Source organism: Callithrix jacchus, chromosome 15 (genome assembly GCF_049354715.1).
Source record: "Callithrix jacchus isolate 240 chromosome 15, calJac240_pri, whole genome shotgun sequence".
Taxonomy (NCBI): Eukaryota; Metazoa; Chordata; class Mammalia; order Primates; family Cebidae; genus Callithrix; species Callithrix jacchus.
Window position 1 is genome coordinate 30,102,004 of NC_133516.1, and position 27,505 is coordinate 30,129,508.

Genomic DNA, 27,505 nt, shown 5'->3' on the forward strand with positions numbered 1-27,505 from the left:
CAGATATCAGAACAGTGCTCAGTTCACATCTTCTCAACTTCTAATTGTGATACAAAGCACCTCAGGCATTCTGGGAGAAAGACAGCTAATAATACCCTCTCTCTGAATGAAATCATCAACAAGGAACACTTCATCCATCCTCTTCTTCACAGATGTCCCAATCTAAATCCTTGTTAGAAATGCAAATTCTTGGGCCTATCCCAGACCTGGTGAATCAGAAAATCTGGGGGTGAGGCCCAGAAATCTGTATTTAACAAACCCTCCAGTTGACACTGATATATTCAAGTTTGAGAACCACTGCCCTACCAAACCCTGGAGCCCAAATTTCCAAATTAAGTCAACTCTACAGTGCCCCCATCTTGAACATATGTCTAAACTGGACTAGCATGCCAGGCATGGTAGCTAACTAATGTCTGTAATCTCAGCAGTTTGGGAGGCTGAGGCAGGAATACTGCTTGAGACCAGGAGTTCAAGACCAGCCTGGGCAACATACAGAGACCCTGTCTCTACAAAAAACATTTTTTAATTAGCTAAGCATGGTGGCTCATGACTATAGTCCCAGCTACTTTGGAGGCTGAGTGGGAAGGATTGCTTGAGCCTAGGAGGTCAAGGCTACAGTAAGCTGTGATTGCTCCACTGCACTCTAGCCTGGGCAAAAGAGCAAGACCTATCTTAAAAAATAAAAAAATAAAAAATGAAGTGAGGCCAGGCGCGGTGGCTCACGAAGTCAAGAGATCGAGACCATCCTGGTCAACAAGGTGAAATCCTGTCTCTACTAAAAATACAAAAATTAGCTGGGCATGGAGGTGCGCACCTGTAGTCCCAGCTACTCGGGAGGCTGAGGCAGGAGAATTGCTTGAACCCAGAAGGCGGAGGTTGCGGTGAGCCGAGATCATGCCATTGCACTCCAGTCTGGGTAACAAGAGCGAAACTCCTCCTCAAAAAAAAAAAAAAAAAAAAAAAGAAGTGAACTAGTGGCAGATATCTAAAACCACCAGCCTAGAAAATTCTAACAGTCTCCTACCTGATTTTGCTACCTACATCTACACTTCACTTCTGGTTTCTCTTCCCACACTGTCAGTATGGACAGCTTCCTAAAATAAAGACCTGCTTATGGCCAGGCACAGTGGCTCACATCTGTAATCCTAGCACTTTGGGAAGCTGAGATGGGAGGACTGCCTGAGCCCAGGAGTTCGAGACCAGTCTGGGCAACATAGTGAGACCCCATCTCTTAAAAAAAATTTTAATGGAAAAAAAAACCACAACTGCTTATGTCACCCCTTGCACAAAAGTCTTGAATGGCTCTACAGTGTCTGCACATTTGAGACCATACTTCTTTGTTTATTACACACGTACACTCAAAATATACTGAAACCTCTTTCCAGCATTCTCCTTGTCAAATAAAAATAACTATCCTTACAAACCATGTGTCAGCCTCTGGGCTAAGACTTTTGCCTATGTTATCTCCTGAATCCTTGTAACACACTTTTAAAAAATAACTGCTTTTATTATTTCAATTCCACAAATGAAGAATCTGAACCCAGAGGTGTAATCCGTCCCCATGTTACCGATCTAGAAGGCCCCCATGAATATCACAGTCATGCTGGGTTTCTGGAATTCTTTTCCCAAATAACCTGCATTCCCACTTGCCACACCTTTGCAGTCAAGGATCTCTCTTTACTGAACACCCTTTTCTCATCTTCCCAGTCTAATTCCCCATCTCTAATTTCTCTATCCAGCCTTCAGGCACTAGATAAAATGCCATTTCCTCCATAAGCCTTCTCTAAACATCACCCCATTCATTTTGTGCCAGAAACACATAAGTACTGTGTTAAAACATTATGTTCAAACTATCAACAGAGTTCATCTCTGCCAATGTTGAAGACATTTGACAAAATTCAACTCTCATCCTTTTAAAATAAGAATAGACAGATGCTTAGTAAATACGTGTATGTTGATTTACATACATACATACATCCTGGCTAGGCGTGGTGGCTCTTCCCTGTAATCCCAGCACTTTGGGTGGCCGAGGCGGGTGGATCACCTAAGGCTGAGAGTTCGAGACCAGCCTGACCAACATGGAGAAACCCCGTCACTTCTAAAAATACAAAATTAGCCAGGAGTGGTGGCACACACCTGTAACCCCAGCTACTCGGAAGGCTGAGGCAGGAGAATGGCTCGAACTCGGGAGGCGGAGGTTGTGGTGAGCCAAGATTGTGCCATTGCACTCCATCCTGGGTGACAAGAACGAGGCTCAGTCTTTAATATATACACACACACACACACACACACACACACTCACTCTCTCACACACACACACACACACTCTCTCTCTCTCCCCCCCCCCCCCCCACCCCAGGAGGCCGAGGTGGGTGGGTCACTTGAGGTCAGGCGTTCAAGACCAGCTTGGTCAACAAGGTGAAACCCCGTCTCTACTAAAAAACGCAAAAATTAGCCAGGGATGGTGGCAGGCACCTGTAATCCCTGCTACTGAAAAGACTGAGGCAGGAGAACTGCTTGAATCCAAGAGGTGGAGGGTACAGTGAGCCAAGATCGTGCCACTGCACTCCAGCCCAAACGACAAACTGAGACTCTGTCTCAAAAAATAATAATAAAAGTACATATATACATACATATAATACTAAAATACCATTGCACTTCAGCCTGGGTGACTCTGTCTCAAAAAAGAAAGAAAAAGACAATGAGGAAATTCTTATTTATTAATGATGAACTATCATACAGAAACATTTACAGAAAAAAGCAAGGGAATAGTGTGCTACTTTCATGTAAGAGAACAGTAGTCTCTGCTTATTTGTCTATAAATGCACAAAAACACCTGGGAACGGACACATGAGAAGTGACAGCATCAGCAGCCTCTGAGGGGAGGATCTGGAATCCAGGGGCAGGATGGAAGGGAAACTTTCCCGTGTATTTACCTTTCCAATTTTGTGTCATGTAAATGTATTTCTACATTGAAAGTTAAATATAAAAATAATGAACAAAGTTTCCTGTGGAAGCAGCAGCCCTATTATCTGAGCTTCTGTAACTGTGTATTTTCACCTTGCTCGTTCTGACTTTCTTAGCCTCCTGGGTTGACTGTGGTCCCCTTCGGGAGAAAGGTATAACTGAATCGCCTTGTGTCCCCTAGAGCACCCAGCACCTCACCTGGTGCCAAGCAGAAAGTCACTACAGGACTGTGCTAAACTAGTCCACTGGTGCAAACAATTCATCCCTTTGGGGAATGTTTTTCTGAAAGCTTTCAAGTGGACCAATGCTCAGGGCAGAAAATTGCTTTTCTAAGCATCAAAATTAGCCAGTAAACTGGGAGAAATTTCAGCAGACCAAGTTAGCAGTACTGAAAAAAAGGCTGAGAAAGGGGTCGCTCACACCTTTAATCCCAGCACTTTGGAAGACCAAGGTGGGTGGATTGCCTGAGATCTTGAGTTCAAGACCAGCCTGGCCAACATGGACAAACCCCATCTCTACTAAAAATACAAAAAATTAGCTGGGCGTGGTGGTGTGTGCCTGTAATCCTAGTTACTCAGGAGGCTGACTCAGGAGAATCACTTGAACCCAGGAGGCAGAGGTTGCAGTAAGCCAAGATCGCACCACTGCACTCCAGCGTGGGCAACAAGAGTGAAACACTGTCTCAAAAAGATAATAATTAAATAGTATTGAAAAAAATAAAGGAATTTTAGTTAATGAATAAAAGCTGATTTCAGAGAATCTGAAGCCTGAAAACACACATATTCAAGAGGATGCATATTGCTATGTTCAGAGTAATTGCTGGGATGGCACAGAAACACCCAAATTGAAGGAAGACCAAAGTATATTAATTGGTTGTGGTTGTCACAAATAACCACATGATAATGTCAACCCTCTTGGCAACAGAGTATCAACAAACATACTAAAGATTTTCTTCCACAATGCCAGCTACCTACATTCTCACTCCCTCTTGACCTGGTCAGGAATGACTAACAAAGGGACTGAACTTCTGTTAAGAATCAGGTTTGTTTATTTATTTATTTGTTTGTTTAGTTTTGAGACAGAGTTTCGCTCTTGTTGCGACCTCCACCTCCTGGTTCAAGCAATTCTCTTGCCTCAGCCTCCCAAGTAACAGGATTACAGGTACGCACCACTACACCAGGCTAATTTTCTATTTTTACTAGACATCGGGTTTCACCATGTTGGTCAGGCTGGTCTCAAACTCCTGACCTCAGGTGATCCGCCAGCCTCAGCCTCCCAAAGTACTGGGATTACAGGCGTGAGCCACCTCACCTGGCCAAAAATCAGTTTTAAAGCTAGAAACAACGTGAGAACCCACAGGGCAGCCTTGTCATTTCACGCAATGAGACTCTTGGCCCATGGACAGACTGTCCTCAGCCTCAGCCCCAACAGGTACTGGTAGGGGCACAGCTAGGACCAGCCTCCTGCCACCAGCCACACATGAGCATATCAGGCCACAGAGGCTGAAGACTCTTTGCCTGATTTCCTGCAAGAAGTGTGCTCTGCTGTAGGGCACACCAAAGCTCTTGACAGTTTATACAATCAAATCCCAAAATGGGAGATATGACAAGTCTCCATTTTGTTACTATTTCAAAAACTCTTAATATGGAAGATAGTTCCAAACACAGAGTGTGCAAAGAGGGGAGGAGTTTGTGAGGAGAACAGTGGCACAGAAGAAAGCACAGAGATGAGGCTCACCTGGGGCCTTTTTCCTCAGGGTGAGGGTCCAGGGTCTAGGAGACCCTAGAACTCTCTCCAACATGCCAGCTGCCAACTTCACTGGCCCCTTCCAACAACTTCTCTCCCAGGAAGACCTCCCCTCTACTCTTTTCATGCCCACCAGCCACTAAGAGCCTTCCACCCCTCTCACTGCTGGCCCCAAGACTCCTTCCACACTCTTGAAGGCAAAGGGTGGTACTGTGGGCTCACAAACCTAAACACTGTGGTTCCTGTCAAGTCTTTTTTTATTTCAATTTTTTTTGTTTCTTTATCCAGCTGCTCCAGGATAATCTGTCAAGTCACAATGTAGGAAGCCTCACAGATAAACAAATCACATCTACGTGGTGCTCATTCACAAATATTTGGTCAAAGTCTAAAAATGCAAAGATTTTTGTTTCTGTCTCAAATTGTGCTGCAACTTTTAATTGCTTATTTTTCATATCTATAATCTGGTACTAAGTAACATTTTCCAGCTAACAGGACAGCTGTGGACTATGATATGCACTGGGACCACACAATACTTCCAAATGTTCACAATCATTTCTCAGACTGGAACATGTTTGCCTTCCAGGCATTTACAGAGGCAAGGGAACAGAAAGCTACCAAACTTCAGAGCTACAAGAGATGGGATCCTCCAGCACAATATCCTATTGGTAACAAAGAAACTGAGGCTTAGGGGGGTCATGCCATATGATCCAGGTCATACAGCAAATGATGACAGTCAACACCCTGGTTCCAACTCTCCGCCCAAGGAACACTTCCATGACAGAGTTGATTCCCCAACACCTCTCAACAAAATTATTTGTTTTAACCTATTTAAGGGCAGTCTAGTCTGGGCACAGTGGCTCAATGTCTTAATACCAGCACTCTGGGAGGCCGAAGCGGATGGATAACTTGAAGTCAGGAGTTCGAGACCAGTCTGGGCAACATGACAAAACCCCGTCTATACTAAAAATACAAAAATTAGCCAGGCGTGGTGGCGGGCACCTGTAATCCCAGCTACTTGGGAGGCTGAGATAGGAGTATCACTTAAACCTGGAGGCAGAAGTTGCAGTGAGCTGAGATCATACCACTGCACTCCAACCTGGGCAACAGAGCCAGACTCCGTCTCAAAAAAAAAAAAAAAAAAAAGAGCAATCTAGCATTCAGATTTAAATATTTACTATAATCAGTGACAAAGTACTATACTTTGTTTTGTGGTAAAAATGTATATAACATAGACTTACCATTTTAACCACTTTTAAGTGTACAGCTCAGTGACATTAGGTACATTCACATTGCTCAGCCATCACCACCATCCTTTTCATCTTCCCAAACTGTACCTTTTGCCTTAGCTAGAAGATTAACGTTTTCTTTCAACTAGTTTACTATATAACTTTCAAAGGTTTTTCTGTAAAATACATTCATCTGACAATCTCTGTCCCATCAGCTACCTGTGTAGTAAAGGCACTTGCAGTAAAGCCTCCATTATTTCAATCTAAGGACCTACCTGCTTGAAGACAGACTGTAAAACGCCTTCATGGATGAGTCATGACTCTTATGATCAAACATTATCTGGGCAGCCACTGAAAGGACTGACCATGAAGACACTATGCTGAAATGAAAAACACCTACAACCATCCTGGCTAACACGGTGAAACCCCTTCTCAACTAAAAATACAAAAAATTAGTTGGGCATCATGGCACATGCCTGTAATCCCAGCTACTCAGGAGGCTGAGGCAGGAGAATCACTTGAACCTGGAAGGTGGAGGTTGCAGTGAGCCAAGATAGAACCATTGTGCTCCAGCCTGGGCAACGAGAGCAAAACTCCGTCTCAGAAAAACAGAAAAGAAAAAGAAAAACGCCTACAATACACTATTTCCTAGCTGTGAGTGACATCATGTCCCTACTGGTGTCCTACCTTCTCGTTGTGCTTCTCAGCCTCCCTTCCTGCTTCCCTACAGGCTTTGTTCCTGGCCAGCTTTCCTCATCTACCCTTTCTCCCCAGGGCTTTCTCATCCAGACTCCCGGCTCCAAGTCTCATTTGTTCGCTTATGTCTCCCACATATGCACCTCTCAAACATCTTCCCTAAGCTCCTTATTCACACTATTTCCACTTGGTATCTCCACTCAGATGCCTTATAAGCACTTGAAGTCTAACAAGACCAAAACAGAACTCTTATTTTCCCCACAGTATCTGTTCTTCTGCAGCCATCTCAGTTAATTATACTACTAGCTATCCTGATTACTGCTTGGGCCAAAAGTTTAGGAAACATCCTAAAACAAGCCCACATCTGAAACAGCTGGTTACAACAGATTTATCACCAAGTCAGATCCCCAACCTGAGCAACCATCATCATCTCCCTGGCTGCTCTCCCATCACTGATCACAGGGACAACAGGAACAGCCTCTATTTATTCCTACTTCATTACATCCTTGATACATCTTTCTAAAGCACAAATCACTCATGTCACTACCCTGCTCAAAACACTCAAATGGGCCAGGCGCAGTGGCTCATGACTGTAATCCCAGCACTTTGGGAGGCAGAGGCGGATGGATCACTTCAAGTCAGGAGTTCAAGACCAGCCTGGCCAACATGGTAAAACCCCGTCTCTACTAAAAATATAAAAATTATCTGGGCATAGCAGTGCTTGTAATCCCACCTACATGGGAAGCTGAGGCACAAGAATCACTTGAACCCAGAAGGTGGAGGTTGCAGTGAGCTGAGAATGCATCACTGCACTTGAGCCTGGCAGCCTTAGTGACAGAGCAAGATTCTGTCTCAAAAAAAGAAAAAAGAAAAGAAAAGAAAGCAAGCAGGGGTTTAGCCTTCTTCACTTGTTCACTGCTGAATCCCCAGAACTCAAACAGTGTCTGACACCTAGGAAGAATTCAATAAGCATCTGTTCACTTGTAAGTCTTTTGGGTTTTTTTTTTGTTTTGTTTTGTTTGGTTTTTGTTTTTTGAGATAGGGTCTGGTTCTGTCACCCAGGTTGGATGCAGTGGTGTAATCATGGCTCACTGCAGCCTCGACCTCCCGAGTGATCCTCCCATCTCAGCCTCTCACATTGCTGGAACTACAGGCATGAGCCACCACATCTGGCTAAATTTTTTTATTTTTTGTAGAGATGGGGGTCTCACTGTGTTGTTCAGGCTGGGACTTGGGTTTTTTTTTTTTTAAAAGTAGATATTAAAAATACATCACAGATGACCAAGTGGGGATTTATTCTCAAAGTACAAGGATGGTTTGATAAAAATAAATTAAGGTAATAAGCCACATTACTAGAATGAAGGAGAAAAACACAATGATCATCCCAATTGATGCAGAAAAAGCATTTAACAAAATTCAAGTTTTTTTTGTTAAAAAACACTCAATGAAACGGAGTAGAAAGCAATATCCTCAACATAATAAAGGGTATATATGAAAATCTCACAGCTTACATCACACTTGATGGTGAAAGACTAAAAGCTTTTCACCTAAAATCAGGAAGAATACAAAGATGCCCACTTTTGCCACTTCTATTTAATACAGTATTGAAAAGTTCTAGCCAGAGAAATTAAGCAAGAACCTTCTCACTGCCTCATTTACCCTTTCTCCACAGGCATCTAAACTGGACAGAAAATAGTAAAATTATTTCTGTTCCTAGACACATAATCTTAAATGTAGAAAACCCTAAAGATTACACACACACACACACGAGAGAGAGAGACAGAGAGAGAGCGAGCAAGTGAGCGAGAGCGCACGCGCTAATAAATGAATTCAACGAAGTTGTAGGATATAAAATGAACATGCAAAAATTAGCTGCACTGGCTGGGTGTGGTGGCTCAGGCCTGTAATCCCAGCACTTTGGGAGGCCAAGGCAGGTGGATCACAAGGTCAGGAGTTTGAGACCAGCCTGACCAATATGGTGAAACCCCATCTCTACTAAAAATACAAAAATTAGCTGGGTGTGGTGGTGCACTCCTGTAATCCCAGCTACTTAGGAGGCTGAGACAGGAGAATCACTTGAACCTGGGAGGTGGAGGCTGCAGTGAGCTGAGATTGTGCCACTGCACTCCAGCCTGGGCAACAGAGGGAAAAAAAAAAAAAAAGGGAAAAAAAATTAGCTGCATTTCTACTGTTCACTAACAGTGAACAATCTAAAAAGAAAATATTCCATTTATAAGAGCATCAAAAAGAATAAAATACTCAGGAATAAATTTAACCAAGGGAAACAAAAGACATAAACTGAAACTACAAAACATTGCTGAAAGAAATTAAAGACAAATAAATGGAAATAAATATCACATTCATGGATTAGAAGACAATATCCTTTTTTCTTTCTTTTTTTTTTTTTTAAAGACAGAGTCTCACTCTGTCACCCAGGCTGGAGCACAGTGGTGCGACCTCGGCTCACCGCAACCTCCGCCTCCCAAGTTCAAGTGATTCTCCTGTCTCAGCCTCCTGAGTAGCTGGGATTACAGGTATGCACCACCACACCTGGCTAAATTTTGTTAGTAGAGACGGGGTTTCGCCATGTTGGCCAGGCTGGGAAGACAATATTCTTTAAATGATAACATTAGCCAAAGCCATCTACAAATGCAATCCCTATCAAAATGCAACGCAATCCCTACTAAAATTCTAACAGTTGGTGAGGCACAGTGGCTCATGACTGTAAACCCAGCACTTTGGGAGGCCAAGTAGGAGGACTGCGGGAGGCCAAGTAGGAGGACTGCTGGAGCCCTGGAGTCCTCAAAACTAGCCTGGTGAGACTCCATCTCTACAAAAAAATTTTTAATTAACCAGGCACAGTAGTTTCACCTAATTAACGGCTGAGGTGGGAGGATCACTTGAGTCTGGGAACTCAAGGCTGTAGTGAGCAGTGATTGTGCCAATGCACTCCAGCCTGGGTGATAGAGCAAGATACCATCTCAAAAAAAAAGAATATTGTCTTCCAATCCATGTAGGTGGGATTTCTTTCAATTTATTTGTCCAAAAAAAAAAATGGAAAGAAAAAAATTTTTTCCATTAATTTGTCCAAAAAAAGGGGGGGAACCTTAATAGTCAAAACAATCTTGAAAAACAAGAACTAAGTTGGAGGACTCACACTTCCTGATTTCAAAACTTACTACAAAGCTACAGTAAGCAAAACAATGTGGTACTGGCATAAGGACAAACATAAACCAATGGAATAGAATAGAGTCCAGATCTTCAGTAGTTCACCAGAATGATGATAACTGAGTGTTTCAGAAACACGTGAGATGTGTTATTCTCAAACCTTGTTATGACGTCAGCACTACCCATCTAACGTGAAGAAAAGAAAAAAAAAAACAAATAAACTCTCACAAATATGATATACTGATTTTTGACAAAAAGTACCAGTCACTGGGGAAAGGACAGTCTCTTCAACAAATGCTACTGGGAAAACTAGATAGTTACATGCAAAAGTGAAGCTGGACTTTTCTTTTATATTATACACAAAAACTAACTCAAAATAGATCAAAGAAACGAAAGAAAAAGAGCTAAAAACTATAATGCCCTTAGAAGAAAACATAAGAAAAAGATCTTCATGATGCTAAATTTAGCAAGGACTGAAAAGTAAAGGCAACAAAAGAAAAAAATTGATAAACTGGAATTCATAGAAATTACAAACTTTTGGCCAGGCATGGTGGTTTACGCCTTAATCCCAGCACTTTGGGAACCCAAGGCAGGCAGACTGCTTGAGCTCAGGAGTTTGAGACCAGCCTGGGCAACATGGCGAGATCAATACAAAAAAAATTAGCTGAGTGTGGTTGTGTGCGTCTGTAGTCTCAGCTACTTGGAAGGCTGAGGAAGGAAGATTGCTTGAGTCTGGGAGGTGGAGGCTGCAGAAGCGAGCCAAGACCACAGCACTGTACTCCAATCCTGGGTGACTGAGGGAGACTCTGTCTTAAAAAAGAAAAAAAAAGTGGCTGGGCGCAGTGGCTCAAGCCTGTAATCCCAGCACTTTGGGAGGCTGAGGTGGGTGGATCACAAGGTCAAGAGATCAAGACCATCCTGGTCAACATCGTGAAACCCCATCTCTACTAAAAATACAAAAAATTGGCTGGGCATGGTGGCGTGTGCCTGTAATCCCACCTACTCAGGAGGCTGAGGCAGGAGAATTGCCTGAACCCAGGAGGCGGAGGCTGCGGTGAGCCGAGATCGCGCCATTGCACTCCAGCCTGGGTAACAAGAGTGAAACTCCGTCTCAAAAAAAATAAAAAAAAAGTTAAAAATTGTTGTGCAAAGCACACAATACAGAGAGTGAAATGATAATCAACAGAATCAGAGAAATTATTTGCAAACCACATATCTAATAAGGGATTAATATCCAGAATATGTAAAGAATTCCTACAACTCAACAGTAACAACAAAGTAATAATGAACAATTAAAAATTAGAGAAGGACTTGAATAAACATTTCTCTAAAGAAGATATACAGGCTCGGTGGGGTGGCTCATGCCTTTAATCCCACCACTTTGTGAAGCTGAAGTGGATGGATCACTTGAGCTCAGGAGTTCAAGACCAGCCTAGGTAACATGGCAAAACCCCATCTCTACAGAAAATACGAGTATTAGCCAGGCATGGGGGCATGTGCCTGCAGTCCCAGCTACTAGGAAGACTGCGGTGGGAGGATCACTTGGGACCAGATGATTGAGGCTGCAGTGAGCTGGGATCGTGCCACTGCCCTCCAGTCTCAGCAACAGAGCAAGACCCTGTCTCAAAAAAAAAAATCCAAACAATGACGAAAAAGAAGATATACAAATGGACAATCAGCATATGAAAAATTGCTCAACATCAATATTCCTTAGAAAATGCAACTCAAAATCACAATGAGATACCAATTCCTACCCATTAATATGACTTTTATTAAAAAACAAAAAAAAGGAAAATAGCAAGTGTGGGTGAGAAAATGGAGAAATTGGCACCCTTGAGCATTACTGACAAAAATGTAAAATGGAGCAGCCACTTTGGAAAATCGTTGGGTGGTTCTTCAAAAAGTTGAGCATAGATTTACTGTATGTCCCAGCAATTCCTCTTCTAGGAATATATCCAAAGAATTAAAGTGGGATTCCAACAGATATCTGTATAGCCATGTTCATAACAGCACTATTTACAATAGTTAAAAGGTAAGAACAGCCCAAATGTTCACTGACAGATGAATAAAAAAAATGTGGATATCCATAAAATACAGTATTATTCAGCCTGAAAAAAGAATAAAATTCTGATACATGCTATGACATGGATGAACCTTAAAAACATTATACTTTGGCGAGGCGTGGTGGCTCATGCCTGTAATCCCAGCACTTTGGGAGGCCGAGTCGGGTGGATCACGAGGTCAAGGGATTGAGACCATCCTGGTCAACATGGTGAAACCCCGTCTCTACTAAAAATACAACAAAATTAGCTGGGCATGGTGGCACGTGCCTGTAATCCCAGCTTCTCAGGAAGCTGAGGCAGGAGAATTGCCTGAACCCAGGAGGTGGAGGTTGCAGTGAGCTGAGATCAGGCCATTGTACTCCAGCCTAGGTAACAAGAGCGAAACTCCATCTCAAAAAAACAAACAAACAAAAAATTACACTTCATTAAATACAAAAAGACACATATAGTAAGATTTCACTTATATGAAGCAGTTAGGACAGGCAAACTCATAGAAAGAAAGTAGAAGAGAGGTTGCCGGGGCAGAGGGAAGGGGAAAATGGGAGTTATTTAATGGATAGAGAGTTTCTATGTAGAATAATGAAAAAGTTCTGGAAATGGATAGTGATGGTTGCACAACACTGTGAATGCATTCAATGTCACTAAATAGTACACCTAAAAATGGTTAAAATGGGCAGGGTATTGTGGCTCACCCCTGTAATCCCAGCACGTTGGGAGGCCAAGGCAGGTGGATCACTTGAGGTCAGGAGTTTGACACCATCCTGGTCAACAAAGTGAAACCCTGTCTCTACTAAAAATACAAAAATTAGCCAGTGTGGTGGTGCATGCCTGTAGTCCCAGCTACTCAGGAAGCTGAGGAAGGAAAATTGCTTAAACCCAGCAAGCAGAGGTTGCAGTGAGCAGAGATCATGCCATTGCACTCTAGCCTGAGTCACAGAGACTCTATCTCAAAAAAAAAAAAAAAAAATCACCAAATAACTTTTGTTTGTTTTGAGATAGTCTTGCTCTGTTGCCCAGGCTGGAGTGCAGTGACACAATCCTGGCCTATTGCAACCTCTGTCTCCCAGGTTCAAATAATTCTTCCTCAGCTTCCTGAGTAGCTGGCATTACTGGTGTGCACCACCACGCCCCGCTAATTTTTGTGTTTTTAGTAGAGATGAAGTTTCACCACGTTGGCAAGGCTGGTCTCGAACTCCTGACCTCAAGTGATCTGCCTGCCTTGGCCTCCCAAAGTGCTGAGATTACAGGTATGAGCCACTGCACCCAGTCACCAAATAATTTTTAAAGTATGAGAACAGGCTTGCCTGTCACCATGTAAGACATGCCTTTGCTCCTCCTTCACCTTCTGCCATGATTATGAGACCTCCCTAGCCATGTGGAACTTATATTCATTGGAAGAGACCTTCAAGGCTACCCTGGGCAACTGGCAAGACTCCATTTTGGTCATAGTGCAAAGAGAGTTCTCAGATTGAACCAGAAATTAGCCACAGTTTCACTGAGTCCTCAACCACTTAATTCACTGCCAGAGCCCTACTGTTGTGAAGAGAGAAGCAGCTTTGACAGAAGTGCTTTTAAACTGAAATAACCATGGCGTTTGAGCAAAATAACATTTGGTATTCTTATGTGACTCTTTTAGACTAAGTTAATGGTAGCAGAATTACTTTATTTTTTTGAGACAGAGTCTTGCTTTGTCACCCAGGCTGGAGTGCAGCAGCACAATCTCAGCTCACTGCAACCTCTGCCTCCCAGGTTCAAGCAATTCTCCTGCCTCAGCCTCCCAAGTAGCTGGGATTACAGGCATGTGCCACCACACCCAGCTAATTTTTTTTAGTAGAGATGGGGCTTTACCATGTTGGCCAGGCTGGTTTTGAACTCCTGGTCTCATGATCCACCTGCCTTGGCTTCCCAAAGTGCTGGGATTACAGCTGTGAGCCACCGTGCTCTGCTGAACTACTTTTAAGTGTGTATATAGATGACTGTAATCCCAAAATACTTACATATTGCAAATCCTTTTCAGATTAAGTTGGTCATCCTAGAACAGGGGATCAAGATCTAGCCTTAAGAGAACTTGTTTTTTTAGCCCCACTACTAGTCTTATTGCTGATGCTGGCAAACCATCTTACATTTAGGCCAATGGTTATACGTAGGATCAGGTAAGAAGATCACTGCATCTGCTCAGTATGTGCATCACCATTGGGAAAATTAAAAAAAAAAAAAAAAAAAAGGACCTGGGCAACACAGCCAATGAGGAAAAAGACTGGCACTAGAGACCCTGAAGAGGCTCTGGATGGAGAAACCCAGGTATAGCATAGGGCTGTAGTGAGATGTGGGACTGGTAAAAAGGATTAAGTGAACGTCAACACTCCTATCTTGGCAAGAAGAAAGCCTGACAACTAGGCATCAGCTCCTCAGGCAGAAAGCTAAAGGGTCTTCTCTAAGGAGAGGAAAGGATCCCAAAGAAAAGAACCTTACATTTTGGCTTCTAGGAACCCCTGCCCACCCCCAGGGTGGAAACAACTGGAAGAGAGTTCCCCAGCACACTAGTTGGCTACCTTCTTATTCACCCCAAAGTAACACCTATCAATTAATAAACTTCTCCCAGGAAAAAGGATAATGAGAAGAAGGTTAAAGGATATAGATGAAACAAAAGTGTCCCCAAGTTAATGACTAAGTGACAGACGTAACTGAGTGATAAGTACACAAGGGCTTATTGCTCTCTACTTGCACGTATATTTGAATTTTACTATAATAAATATTTTAAAAAAACAACCCTTCAAAATGTGCAAAGCTTTTAAAGAATTTAACCCCTTGGCCGGGCACGGGTGGCGTGGTGGCTCACTCCTATAATCCCAGCACTTTGGGAGGCCGAGGCAGGTGGATCACGAGGTCAAGAGATCGAGACCATCTGGTCAACAAGGTGAAACCCCGTCTCTACTAAAACTACAAAAAAATTAGCTGGGCATGGGGGTGCGCGCCTGTAGTCCCAGCTACTCGGGAAGCTGAAGCAGAAGAACTGCTTGAACCCAGAAGGCGGAGGTTGCGGTGAGCCGAGATCATGCCATTGCACTCCAGTCTGGGTAACAACAGTGAAACTCTGTCTCAAAAAAAAAAAAAAAAAAAAAAGAATTTAACCCCTTACAGATTTTAGCAAAAATGAATACAGAGGAGGAGGCAGGGAAAGGCAGGGCTCAGAGGGATTCAACGGCATAAAAAATTTTTTTTTAAGATGAGAACAAAGATTTGACTACAAGAATATGATCACAATAATGTTTAGAACAGGAAAGAAATGTAGTATATACTCTATAGTAAAATATGAGACAAAGGGCAGAAACCATTACAAACAATCTAGGCCGGGCATGGTGGCTCACACCTGTAATCTCAGCACTTTGGGAGGCCTAGGCGGGTGGATCACCTGAGGTCAGGAGTTCAAGACCATCCTGGCCAACACGGTGAAACCCCCTTTTTTAATATTAAAAATTAAAATAAATAAAAATAAAAACAACCTAGAAGTAAGATTAATTCAGTAAGCACAAGCTAGAAGACCCTAGCTACAAATCTGACTCTGAGCTTCCTAGTGGCCAAGGCAGCGAAAGAAATATCATTGACATAGTTTCAGTGTACTTAGAAGTATAGTGATCCCAGTCACTCAACCTGAAAAAATTTTCTCAGCAGCTTCAGAGGTTTCTTGGAAACTTCTGATAAAGACTGCAATATAAACTGATGAGGCCATGAAAATGAGCTGACTGAAAACAACTGGAAGAGGGACCAGAATTAGGCTTTCTCATGATCTAGTTTCACCAAAGACAAAATATTATAAATCTGAAACAAGTACCATGAAGCACCTTGAAGCACAATTCAATGGATGTTCTTTCCACAGCTGAGCTCAGCTGTGGCTTTTGGGAGTTGAATTCAAGATTACCCTTCCTGACAAGAATATGAGATGCAACATTCTCAACTGCCTGCTAAACATGATGTCTCTAACAGACACTGTCACTGCAGCCAACAAATGCACATCACTGTCAAACCCTACCAGGGCTGAGGCATGAAATAAGGGACCTAATCATAACATAAGAGATGAGGCAGCATGAACATGTCCTTTTAGAGGAAGGAAGGGTTAACTAGGAGGCCAGCTGGGGGCAGATCATGAGAGTGAGGAACTACTATGACTGGAGACCCTGTGAGTGACAGTGCAGTCCTCCAAAAGGTGCAATCCAAACCCAGAGCCAAATGCAGCAAACTGGGCTGAACAAGGCTGCCCAAAGGAGAAAATCATTGGAAAACATAAAAATAAATGAGATTTCATGTTCAAAAACCAAAAAAGTCAAATAGTTTTTCCCATGAAAAGAACCTTGGCCGGGCGCAGTGGCTCACGCCTGTAACCAGGGAGGCTGAGGCGGAAGAATCGCTTGATAACTGGGCAGGGTGGTGTGCACCTATAGTCCCAGCTATTTGGGAGGCTGAGGCAGAATTGCTTGAACCCGGGAGGCTGAGGTTGCAACGAGCTGAGATCATGCCACCGCACTCCAAACTGGCAACAGAGCAAGATTCTCTCCCAAAAAAAAAAAAAAACCTCACAATATAATGTAGAAAATGGATACAAAACAGTATGATCCCATTATAAGACAGAGAACGAGTGAGCAAGAAAGCATGAGAAAATGCCCAAGAAGCCTGATAGTGGCTACCAGTAGGGTTACAATTTAACTTTGGGTTTTTTTGAGCTTACAATTTTTCAACATGGATGACTTGAGTTAAAAACAAACTCTAGCCTGGGCAATATAGATGAGGCCCTGTCTCTACAAAAAATTTTAAAAATTAGCCAGGCGGGGTGACCTGTGCCTGTAGTCTCAGCTACTTGGGAAGCTGAAGTGGGAGGACTGCTTAAGCCCCAGAGACTGAAGCTGCATTGAGCTGTGATCATGCCACTGCCCTCCAGCCTTGGGTGACAGAGCAAGACCCTGTCTCAAAACAAACAAATAAACAACAAAAAAAAAACCTAAACAAAAATTAATCTATTCAAATGTAAAATGATAAGCTGGGAAATAAGATATTTTTAAAATTAGATAGAATTCTGGAATGGCTCATTTTAAGATAATGTATCAACTACTGCAGTGGAATGAAATGAAGAAACCAAGTCTAGCTTGTAAAATATTAAGAAATCAACATATCCGAAATTTCAATATTTAGATGATTTGAAAATAGTCTAAAGTTGGGGAATGGTACAAATACAACCACTATAACTGTCATGTTTGTGTGAACTGATTATTTGAGTCCTTCTGGCCTCCAGCCAAAATTAAGATGTTTAAAACAGAAGAGGTTTAACCAAATTTTAACATCTAGATTTGTCTAAGGGACCATTACCAGTCACCACAGCTTCAAATTTAAGACTGGTTCTATATTTGAGACACAGACACAAAGACCTCTTTCACATTAGTGACTGCAATTTTTTTTGTTTCCTTCTTTTTTTAAAAAAAAAGATGGAGTTTCATCCTTGTTGCCCAGGCAGGAGTGCAGTGGCGCGATCTCGGCTCACTGTACCCTCCACCTCCCAGGTTCAAGCAATTCTCCTGCCTCAGCTTCCCAAGTAGCTGGGACTACAGGCGTCCACCACCATGCCCGGCTAATTTTTGTATTTTTGGTAGAGATGGGGTTCACCATGTTGCCCAGGCTGGTCTTGAACTCCTGACCTCAGGTGATCCACCTGCCTTGGCTTCCCAAAGTGCTGGGATAACAGGCGTAAGCCATCACACCCTGCCAATGCCTTGTATATTTTATGCTTTCTGAAAAAGCTAAATATCAAATAAACCAGTGGTTCCCAAATGTTTTGATCATGAATGTCCAACAAAACTTCAGGTACATGCTCCCAATATATGTATACTTACCTATATATATGCACCACAGTGATAATACAGTGTACATTATGAAGTACATAATAAAAAATAAATAAGGTGGGGCTCATGCCTGTAATCCCAACACTTTGGAAGGCTGAGGTGGTTGAATGACTTGAGGCCAGGAGCTTGAGACCAGCCTGGCCAACATGGTAAAACCCTGCCCCCACTAAAAATACAAAAATTAGCCAGGCACGGTGGCACACGCCTGTATTCCCAGCTACTCGGGAGGCTGAGGCAGGAGAATGAGGTTGCAGTGAGCCCAGATAGCACCACTGTACTCCAGCCTGGGGGACAGAGTGAGTGAGACTCCATCTCAAAAATAATAATGGGCTGGGCACGGTGGCTCACGCCTATAATCCCAGCACTTTGGGAGGCCAAGGTGGGTGGACCCTGGTCAACAAGGTGAAACCCCGTCTCTACTAAAAATACAAAAATTAGCTGGGCATGGTGGTGTGAGCCTGTAGTCCCAGCTACTCAGGAGGCTGAGGCAGGAGAATTGTTTGAACCCAGAAGGCAGAGGTTGTGGTGAGCTGAGATTGCACCATTGCACTCCAATCTGGGTAACAACAGCGAAACTCCATCTCAAAAAAAAATAATAATAATAAATGAGGCAGAAATAAACATGAAAATTTGTTTTATTTTTTCCTGAGACCCACGTGCATCTTTATGCTTACACACCATCTTTGGACCCCACTGCAAAACTTCCTTATGACTTAAGATCCCTGCAAGCATTCTAGGGTAGTGCCCTTGATTACTTAAGCAGTGGTCCAATTGCTTCTTCCACTACCCTCACCTGCCAATGAGCATCAGAGAAGACTGTGAAGCCACAAGGCAGAACAGCATAAAAGCATGGACTCAGGCTGCGTGCGGTAGCCCACGCCTGTAATCCCAGCACTTCAGGAGGCTGAGGCAGGCAGATCACGAGGTCAAGAGATCAAGACCATCCTAGCCAACACAGTGAAACCCTGTCTCTACTAAAAATACAAAAAAATTAGCTGGGCATGGTGGCATGGGCCTGTGGTCCCAGCTACTCCGGAGGCTCAGGCGGAAGAATCACTTGAACCCAGGAGGCGGAGGTTGCAGTGAGTCGAGATTGTGCCACTGCACTCCAGCCTGGTGACAGAGCAAGACTCCGTCTCAAAAAAAAAAAAAAAAAAAAAAATTAGCTGGGCATGGTGCATGTGCCTGTAGTCTCAGCTACTCAGGAGGCTGAGGCAGGAGAATCACTTGAACCCGGGAGGTGGAGGTTGCAGTAAGCCAAGATAGCACCACTACACTCCAGTCTGGTGACAGAGCTCAGTCTAAAAAAAAAAGCATGGACTCTGTCATCAGCTAAACCTCAGTTTGCACACCCACTCTGTCTCAAATTCACTAGGTGACCAAGTCAAATAACTTTTCTAAAACTCATCCGTAAAGGGGGTGATAACAGTGTTATCTCATCTGGTTATCATGAGGACTAAGTGACATAAGCTAATATTACAGTACCTAAGACAGTGCCTAAACAGCTTTGGGCTCAATAAATCTCACCCAAAAGTATTAATTTGGGTGCCAAAAGATGACACCTGAACCTTGTTTCTTCAGCCAACTCAGTAAGGTAGCAAGTTCTAACAGAAGTAGCTCAGGTGGCAGAGGTGTGGTTTGAAGGATGATCCACCCTTGAAAAGCTGGGTGACCTTGTAAGAAAGCTTGGCTTCCCTATGAGGAATCCACTCTTCTGTTCAATGGGGGTGATGACACAAACTGAATATGAAGTACCAGTCACAGCCAGTAAAACTTAACACTGGCAACCACCAATGGCTGAGTAAGCCAACAGCACATGAACCTGTCATTCCAGGATCCCAGAGGCATGTTCACATTCAAACGCATGGCTAGACACAGAGAGAAAACATCCCTAAAGTCTACCAGCAAATGCTATTAAACATACCTGCACTGAAGCCCACAGGCACGGTTCCTTTCCCAACTGGGTAGTTTACTTGTAGTTTACTTGTTCACATATGACCTCAGGCAAATCACATCTTTATGTGATTTATGCCTCCATCTTTTTTTTTTTTTTTTTTAGTTTAATTTCTGAATCTCATATGTGTCCATAAGCTTAGAGTAAACTTTTTATCCACCTCATAACAGTGACTGGGGGAATGGGGGAAGGGCCCCAAACCAGTGATTATAATATAGTACATGGAGATCTCTAGAGAGGGGCTGTTTTTGTAACCAAAGCAAGAGAGAGAGCATTTCAACATCAGGTCGGTTCATAACAAATTTTAAAAGTCTAATTTTTTCCATTTCAATTCATGACCAAAAGAATACAGAAATATATTTATAGTGTTAAATATATTTATATAGTGTTTTTTATATCATGTGCTCAGTGGGAATGCTGCAAATGTGTAAAACACCTAAAATGCAAACGGGTCACAGTGGCTGATGCCTATAATCCCAACACTTTGGAAGGCCAAGGCTTGTATAATGCTTGAGCCCAGGAGTTCGAGACCAACTCGAACAGCAAGATAGCAAGACCTCCATCACTACAAAAATAGCCAGGTGGGATGGCACACACCTGTGGTCCCAGCTGCTGGGGAGGCCAAGGTGGGAGGATTGATCACCTGAGCCCAGGAAATCAAGGCTTCAGTGAGCAGAGATCACGCCACTGCACTCCAGCCTGGGAGACAGAGTGAGACCCTGTTTCAAAAGAAATCAAAACAAAAGACAGATTTTTAGGCATCACTGAGGAACACCTAAAATGCATACAGCACTAACTAGACACCCTTGATCCTGACTCCCTAATAAAAGCGTCAGTCTTTAGCACAATATCCTGACATGATAACAAACCAATAAGGACACCGCATAACCAAACTCCACAAAACTTTTTGCCAAATAAAAGAAACACACGCAAAGCTAACAACATTAAACCTTTTCTATAGCCGCTTCGCAATAACTATCACGAAATCCCCAGAGTTTATTCACCCAGCTCCGACTGTTACCATAGAAGGTGGGGCAGTGAGTGACCCGCACCAGGGGCTGACTCCTGCCAGACCCCCCCCACAGGGACTCACTGTCCCCCTCCGCATTCCCATCTGGACAACTCTCTGGGATTCAAACAGTCTGGATCCAGGACTCCCTGCAACTAACGCTATCATGACATTATAAGCCGGTATAATTCTGAGATTATTAATAAGCCCACTCAGAAGTAAACAGAAGCAATACTAGTGTGCAAAGTTGAGGTTTAAGCAATATGGAAAACTAGAAACCACGCAAAACCAGCAAAGCAGCTAGCGTTGTCTCTCAATCAGATCTTCCAAAAGAGGCAGAAGTGGAAAGCATGCTCTCCCCCGCACTCCGGAAAACCCAGACAGCCCCACAGCAGGTTCTTGACCAGCTGCCCCGAGCGACTAGGCCAGATGATGCGACGGCGCGACCTCCTCTCCCCTCTCCCCCTGGCACACTCCGGGCTCGCGGAGGTCTGGTGGGGACGCGGGGCTCCCCGGGCCGGCCCAGGCAGGGGCGCGGCCACGGTGGGGGTGGGGACGCGGCAGCCCTGCCCCCTTGCCCGGCTGCGGTCTCCAGGGCCGGCCCACACGACTGCTGGACAGCGCCATGCCCACGCACCCCCTCCGGTAGCGGCCCCCATCCCGGAACTCCCGGCTCCGCGCGGCTGGAGCCGAGCCGGAGCCGGCGGGCAGGCGCCCTGGGCACCCACACTACAGTACCTGTGGCGGTAGCAGCTCCTGGGCGGCGGCAGCGACGGCGACTGAGGCGGCGGCGGGGGCGGAGCGCGGCGTGCGCGCTCCCGGCCCGCAGTCCGGTGCGTAGCGCCCGCCCTCTCCCTTCTGGCCGCCGGGCGCCCGCCCCTTCACCTCTCACCTCCTACCTTTCCCCTCCCGGCCCGCCGCCCTCCGCACGTGCGCCCAGCGGCGTGCGCGTGCGTATTCAAACCCCGTTCTCGACTCCCATTCGCCCCCTGGTGGACACCCGAGGGAAGTATGGGCGGCCGCGCCTGGCAGGGCCTGAAGCCGATTTAGGCCCCGCATCCGTCCTCCAGAACTTGCAGAAGGCCGGTGCAGTGGCTAGCGGTTGTAATCCCAACATTGTGGGAGTCCGAGGCGCGAAGATCGCTTGAGCCGAGGAAAGTTAGAGACCAACTTGGGCAACCTAGAAGACTTCTGTCTCCACAAGTAAAATTAATGAGCCAGGTGTGGTGGCGCGTACATGTGGTCCCAGCTACTCAGGAGGCTGAGGTGAGAGGATCACCTGAGCCCAGGAGCTTGAGGCCACAGCGAGCCAAAAAAAAAAAAAAAAAACTCACCTTGCACAAGATGCTCATGTTCCCTGTTTTATCATGGCAAAAAATTAGAAGCAGCAGAGCCAAGATACCCTGCAAATGCAGATAAGAATAATGTCTATAAAACTAGTTACCGTATAGCCATTTAAAAGGCATTTAACCATTTCCACAGGGAAGAGGTATTTGTTAAAATAGCAACAGTTAGGTTCATTGAGTGTGTACCGGGCGTCAGGTGCTGAGCTGGTATTGTACGTGTCCTCCCAATTTGGCCCTCGCGAAAACCCGAGATAGGCCTTGTTATAGGGCCTCACAGAAGGGGAAGGGGAGGCTGCCTTCCTGGGAGGGAAGCAAAGGTCCCCACCTGCCCAGCCCTGGCCCAACCAGAGACGCTTCCCGTACCACTCAGGCGGGACTTTGATCATGCTAGTGCATGCCCTTTCTGGACCCTTGTGTCAGAGGTAAGCCTTGCCTAGCCCCCTGCCTGCTGCCCTGGACACCCGCACCCACGCCAGGGCTACCTGGATAAGGCAGGCCCTGTGCTTGCCTTAAAGGCACCAGCAAACTCCTCTGGGGGTTCCAGAAAGTGCAGATCTCATCACCAATGCAAGGCAGAAATTAGAGATGGCCCTTCTGACCACACCAGCCTCCTTACCCCTACACATTCTTCAAATACCTCCTCCTAAAACCTGGTTCCCACCAGACTCTGACCTCCCTCCCTGCCCACCACACTACTGTCACAATGAAATTAACAATGGGGATCACAGTGGGCCTTGCCCCAAAGTGACCTTCAGGATTTTGCCATTTTCAGCATTGTCTTTTGGCTTAATATAGGAATTTTTATCCTATAAAGAAAGAATTTTTTTAGGTTACTTTTATTTTTACATTTGAGGTCTCACTCCTTTCCCCAGGCTGGAGTGCAGTGGTGCGGTCATAGCTCACTGCAGCCTCGACCTCCTGGGCTCAAGTGATCCTCCCAAGTAGCTGGACAACAGATGAGTGCCACCATGCCCAGCTTTTGTTTTTTCATCAAGATGAGGTCTTTCGCTGTGTTGCCCAGGCTGGTCTCGAACTCCTGGGCTCAAGCAGCCTTCCCACCTTGGCCTACCAAAGTGCTAGGATTACAGGTGTGAGTCACTGTGCCCATCCTGTTTCTTGTATTAAATGAGAGAGAACATTCAATGCAACAACAGAGAGCATTCAGGGGAATTTACCTACACCCCCTGCCTATCCTGACATCCCCCTCTCCAGGTCTGATCCCCTGAAATACCATCAGCTGTCCCCTCAGAAACCTTGGGCATGAAGGAGTCCTCCTGAGCCCTAGGCCCACTGGACCAAAGTCTTTTCTCCAGAGAGGGTCGGGAGCCTGTCTTTTAACCACCTCTAAGGCAGAACTTAGTCAAACTGCCTTGGGAGCTGCTGTCACCCTCCTCACTCACCACCTCTTCCCATCCCACCATTCCATCAAAGCTGCGTTTGCAAAGGACTGACACTCAGCAGAGTCTGGATACTCCCCTACAAAAATAAGATGGACAAGCACCTAGCTAAGTACCTGTGTGCCTTGAGGCATGGCAAACAATACTCCACTGCACTAAGAAGACCCACTGAGAATCCCATAGAGCCTCTGGGGAAGCTGGGGCTTCTGGGGCCCTGGTAAATCTGATACAGAATGGCCCCATGGAGTATAATGAAATGGCCATGATTTTAGGACTTCCCCCACAACTTCTTTTTTTTGTTGTTTTTTTTAAATTTTTTAATTTTTTTTTTTTTTTGCCAATCAGTTTGAGCTTATGAGATTAGCCTTGAACTGATGACCTCGCCTTCGCGAGCGCCATGACCTCCGGCGGGAGCCACTTTGGACCCCTTTTTTTTGTTTTTTTTAAGATGGGATTTCACCATGATGGCCAGGCTGGTCTTGAACTCCTGAACTCAGGTGATCCACCCACCTTGGCCTTCCAAAGTGCTAGGATTACAGGCATGGGCCACCGAACCTGCCCTTCTTTTTTCTTTTTTTGAGACGGAGTCTCGCTCTTTCGCCAGGCTGGAGCGCAGTGGCACTATCTCAGCCCACTGCAACCTCCGCCTCCTGGGTTCAAGTGATTCTCCTGCCTCAGCCTCTCTAGCAGCTGGGACTACAGGGGTACGCCACTATGCCCAGCTAATTTTTGTATTTTTAGTAGAGAGAGGGTTTCACCATGATGGTCTTGATCTCTTGACTTCGTGATCGCCTCACGCCTCCCAAAGTGCTGGGATTACAGTATGAACCACTGCACCTGGCCTATATAAATATCCAGGCTGGAGTGCAGTGCAAGGTGTTGGCTCACAGCAACTTCCACCTCCCAGGTTCAAGCAATGCTCCCACTTCAGCCTCCTGAGTAGCTGGGATTACAGGTGCATACCATGCCCAGATAATTATTTTGTATTTTAGTAGAGACGGGTTTCACCATGTTGACCAGGCTGGTCTTGATCTCCTGACCTCATGTGGTCCACCCGCCTTGGCCTTTCAAAGTGCTGAGACTACAGGTGTGAGCCACTGCTCCCAGCCCTTTTTTTTTTTTTCTTAGACCACGTCTCTCTCTGTAACCCAGGCTGGAAAGCAGTGGCACGATCTCAGCTCACTGCAACCTCTGCCTCTTGGGTTCAAGCAATCCCCCTGCCTCAACCTCCCAAGTAGGTGGGACTACCGGCTTGCACCATCGTACCAGGGTTATTTTTGTATATTTAGTAAAGACCAGGTTTTGCCTTGTTGCCCAGGCTGGTCTCGAACTCCTGGGCCCAATTGATCTACCTACTATAATCGGGATTACAGGAGTAAGCCACCATGCCCAGCCTCCCACAACATTTTAATATGAAAACATAATACAGTACAGACGGAAGAATTAAAAAAAAAATAAAAACATACAGAAAGGCCTGGCATGGGGGCTCATGCCTATAATCCCAACTCTTCGGGAGGCAAGTCAGGAGTTCAAGACCAGCCTGACCAACATGGAGAAACCCCATCTCTATTAAAAATACAAAATTAGCCGGGCATGGTGGTACATGCCTGTAATCCCAGCTACTAGGAGGCTGAGGCAGGAGAATCGCTTGAACCCAGGAGGCGGAAGTTGCAGTGAGCTGAAGTTGTACCATTGAACTCCAGCCTGGGCAACAAGAGCAAAACTGTCTAAAAAAAAAAAAAAAGAAAAAGAAAACATATAAAAAAGTTGAAAGACCTTTCAGTGAAAAAGTTTACTGTCAGGTTACAGGGAACACTCATATACCCTAGATTCCACAACTACTAATGTTTTGCTTAGAATCGCATGTCTGTCTAAAAAAAATCTATCCTTCTAGCCATCTATCTGTAATTGCCCAAGGCTTCTTCTTGCCCACTGCACAGATGAAACCAGTTCACTGAGTCCTTGGCATTTCAGTAAACAGTTTCACTGATGCAAGGCTGGCCATGCACGTGGCCAGGCAGATGGTGGTTATTACTCAAATCAGTCTTCCCAAGGGCTTAGAGGTTAGAGTTTTTCAAGGATAGTTTGTAGGCAGGGTGGAGGAAATGGGAAATGTTGATTGGTTGGGGATGTGATCATTCATAGGAGGGGTCCTCATGGGCTGAGTCAGCCTCTGGGTGGAGTCAGCAGAAATGCAAAAGTTTGAAAAGAAACATTTCAAACGGCAAATCTTAGGTTCTACAATAGTGATGTTATCTATAGGAGTAACTGAGGAAGTTGCAAATCTTGTGACTTCCAGAGCAGTGGCTGGTTATCGTTTACACCTCCATCTTAGCGGAATTCAGGCCCCTCTTACGATCCTAGCCTTGTGGCCTTTCATTAGTTTTACAAAGGCAGTTTAATTTTGGAAAGGGCTAATGTCAGCCTTGCTTTAAGGTTGAACTATAAACTCCTCCCAAAGTTAGCTTTGCCTATGCCCAGATTGGAGGTTAGAAGCAAGATGGAGTCAACTACGTCAGATTTTTCTTACTGCCATAATTTTGCAAAGGCGATTTCATATCAATTCCTTATTTTAAGAGACAGGGTTTTGCTCTGTGGCCCAGGCTGGAGTGTGGTGGCACAATCACAGCTTACCGCAGTCTTGACCTCTTGGGCTCAAGCAGTCTTCCCAAGTAGCTGGGAACACAGGTGGATATGACCACTCCCAGCTAATTTTTAGAGTTTTTTGTAGAAATGAGGGTCTTTCTCTATCACCCAGGCTGGTCTTGAACTCTTGGCCTCATGCAATTCTCCCATCTCGGCCTCCAAAAGTGCTAGGATTACAGGTATGAGCCACCATACCCAGCCCCTATCTTATTTTTAATGCACTTCCAATTAAGTTGCAGAAATCTGATTTTAGTTTTTATATGGAGTAACTCAAATGGAACAGCTGAATTTAGCCCTAACTAGGTAGAGCTCAACTTTACTTCAGATTGTTCCCCATAAGAAAGGTAAATTCAGACCAGGCGCGGTGGCTCACACCTGTAATCCTAGCACTTTGGGAGGTCGAGGAGGGCAGATCACTTGAGATCAGTTCGAGACCAGCCTGGCCAACATAGTGAAACCCCATCTCTACTAAAAAATACAAAAATTAGCCAAGCGTGGTGGTGCATGCCTGTAATACTAGCTACTTAGGAAGCTGAGGCACAAGGATCCCTTGAACCTGGGAGGCGGAGATTGCAGTAGTCCGAGATTACCACATTGCACTCCAGCCTGGGCAATAAAGTGAGACTCTGACTCAAAAAAGGAAAGGTAAATTCAAAAACTTTAAATGGAGTGTGGAAATCAAGAAATTATAACAATTTATAATACTTGAGCTTCTACCCTGGGCTAATTCTCAAACCTGATCTCAATTAATCCTCAGGACAATCTTGAAAAATAGAGACTGAGTTTATTTTACAAATGTAGAAAATTTCTCTGCAGAGGAGAGATGATGTTTCCAATGTCACTCTGAGAACTGAACAGAGGGCCTTCTTCTGGGACCCAAGACTCCAAATTCCAGCCCACTGCCCAGCTGCCCCACCCTGTCACAAGCACAATGAAGGGAGTTTCACAATGATATGGGTTTGTCTTTGCAATCACTCACACCGGAGGATGATGATCCTCATGAATTAGGCATTAGTGATAGCAGCTGGCAACATGTTAAAGTGGAAAGAGCTCTTCAAGGCCAGACTCCTTGGATTCAAATCCTGGCTCTGACACAAGCAGCACCTCTGTGCTGGGAGAATTAACTTCACCTCAGGTAAACCTCACTTTAGGGGTCAGGTTCCGAGATGAAAACACCACCAACCTCTCTGGGTTTTTGTTTTGTTTTGAGACAGGTGCAAGACACCACACCTGGCTAATTTTCATATTTTTAGTAGAGACAGGTTTCACCAGGCTGGTCTCGAACTCCTGACCTTGTGATCTGCCCGCCTTGAGCCTCCCAAAGTGCTGGGATTACAGGCATGAACCACCGTGCCTAGCCCTCTGTGGTTTTTTAAAACAATGAAATTGGAGGGTGACC

At 44.8% G+C, this 27,505-nt stretch overlaps 1 protein-coding gene and 1 non-coding gene across 8 annotated transcripts in view; one reads left to right on the forward strand and one right to left on the reverse strand.

Moving 5' to 3' along the window:
- SCAP (SREBF chaperone) overlaps nucleotides 1-21,592 on the reverse strand; it is a 60,829-nt gene extending 39,237 nt beyond the window's left edge. For 3 of the 7 annotated variants that reach the window (XM_035275211.3, XM_054245566.2, XM_078350659.1), the window contains exons 1-2: nucleotides 21,456-21,592; nucleotides 20,306-20,427 (exon numbers count right to left, since the gene is read on the reverse strand). The gene's annotated coding sequence lies outside the window, so the exon portion shown is untranslated. The remainder of the gene's footprint in view (nucleotides 1-20,305; nucleotides 20,428-21,455) is intronic. The other 4 variants (XM_078350664.1, XM_078350660.1, XM_035275210.3 and 1 more) reach the window with 2 other exon arrangements.
- Nucleotides 9,893-9,995, forward strand: LOC118148227 (small nucleolar RNA U13). Its single transcript, XR_004734995.1, has one exon. It is a non-coding gene; the product is annotated as a small nucleolar RNA U13 (small nucleolar RNA).
- Nucleotides 21,593-27,505: the final 5,913 nt, after the last annotated feature.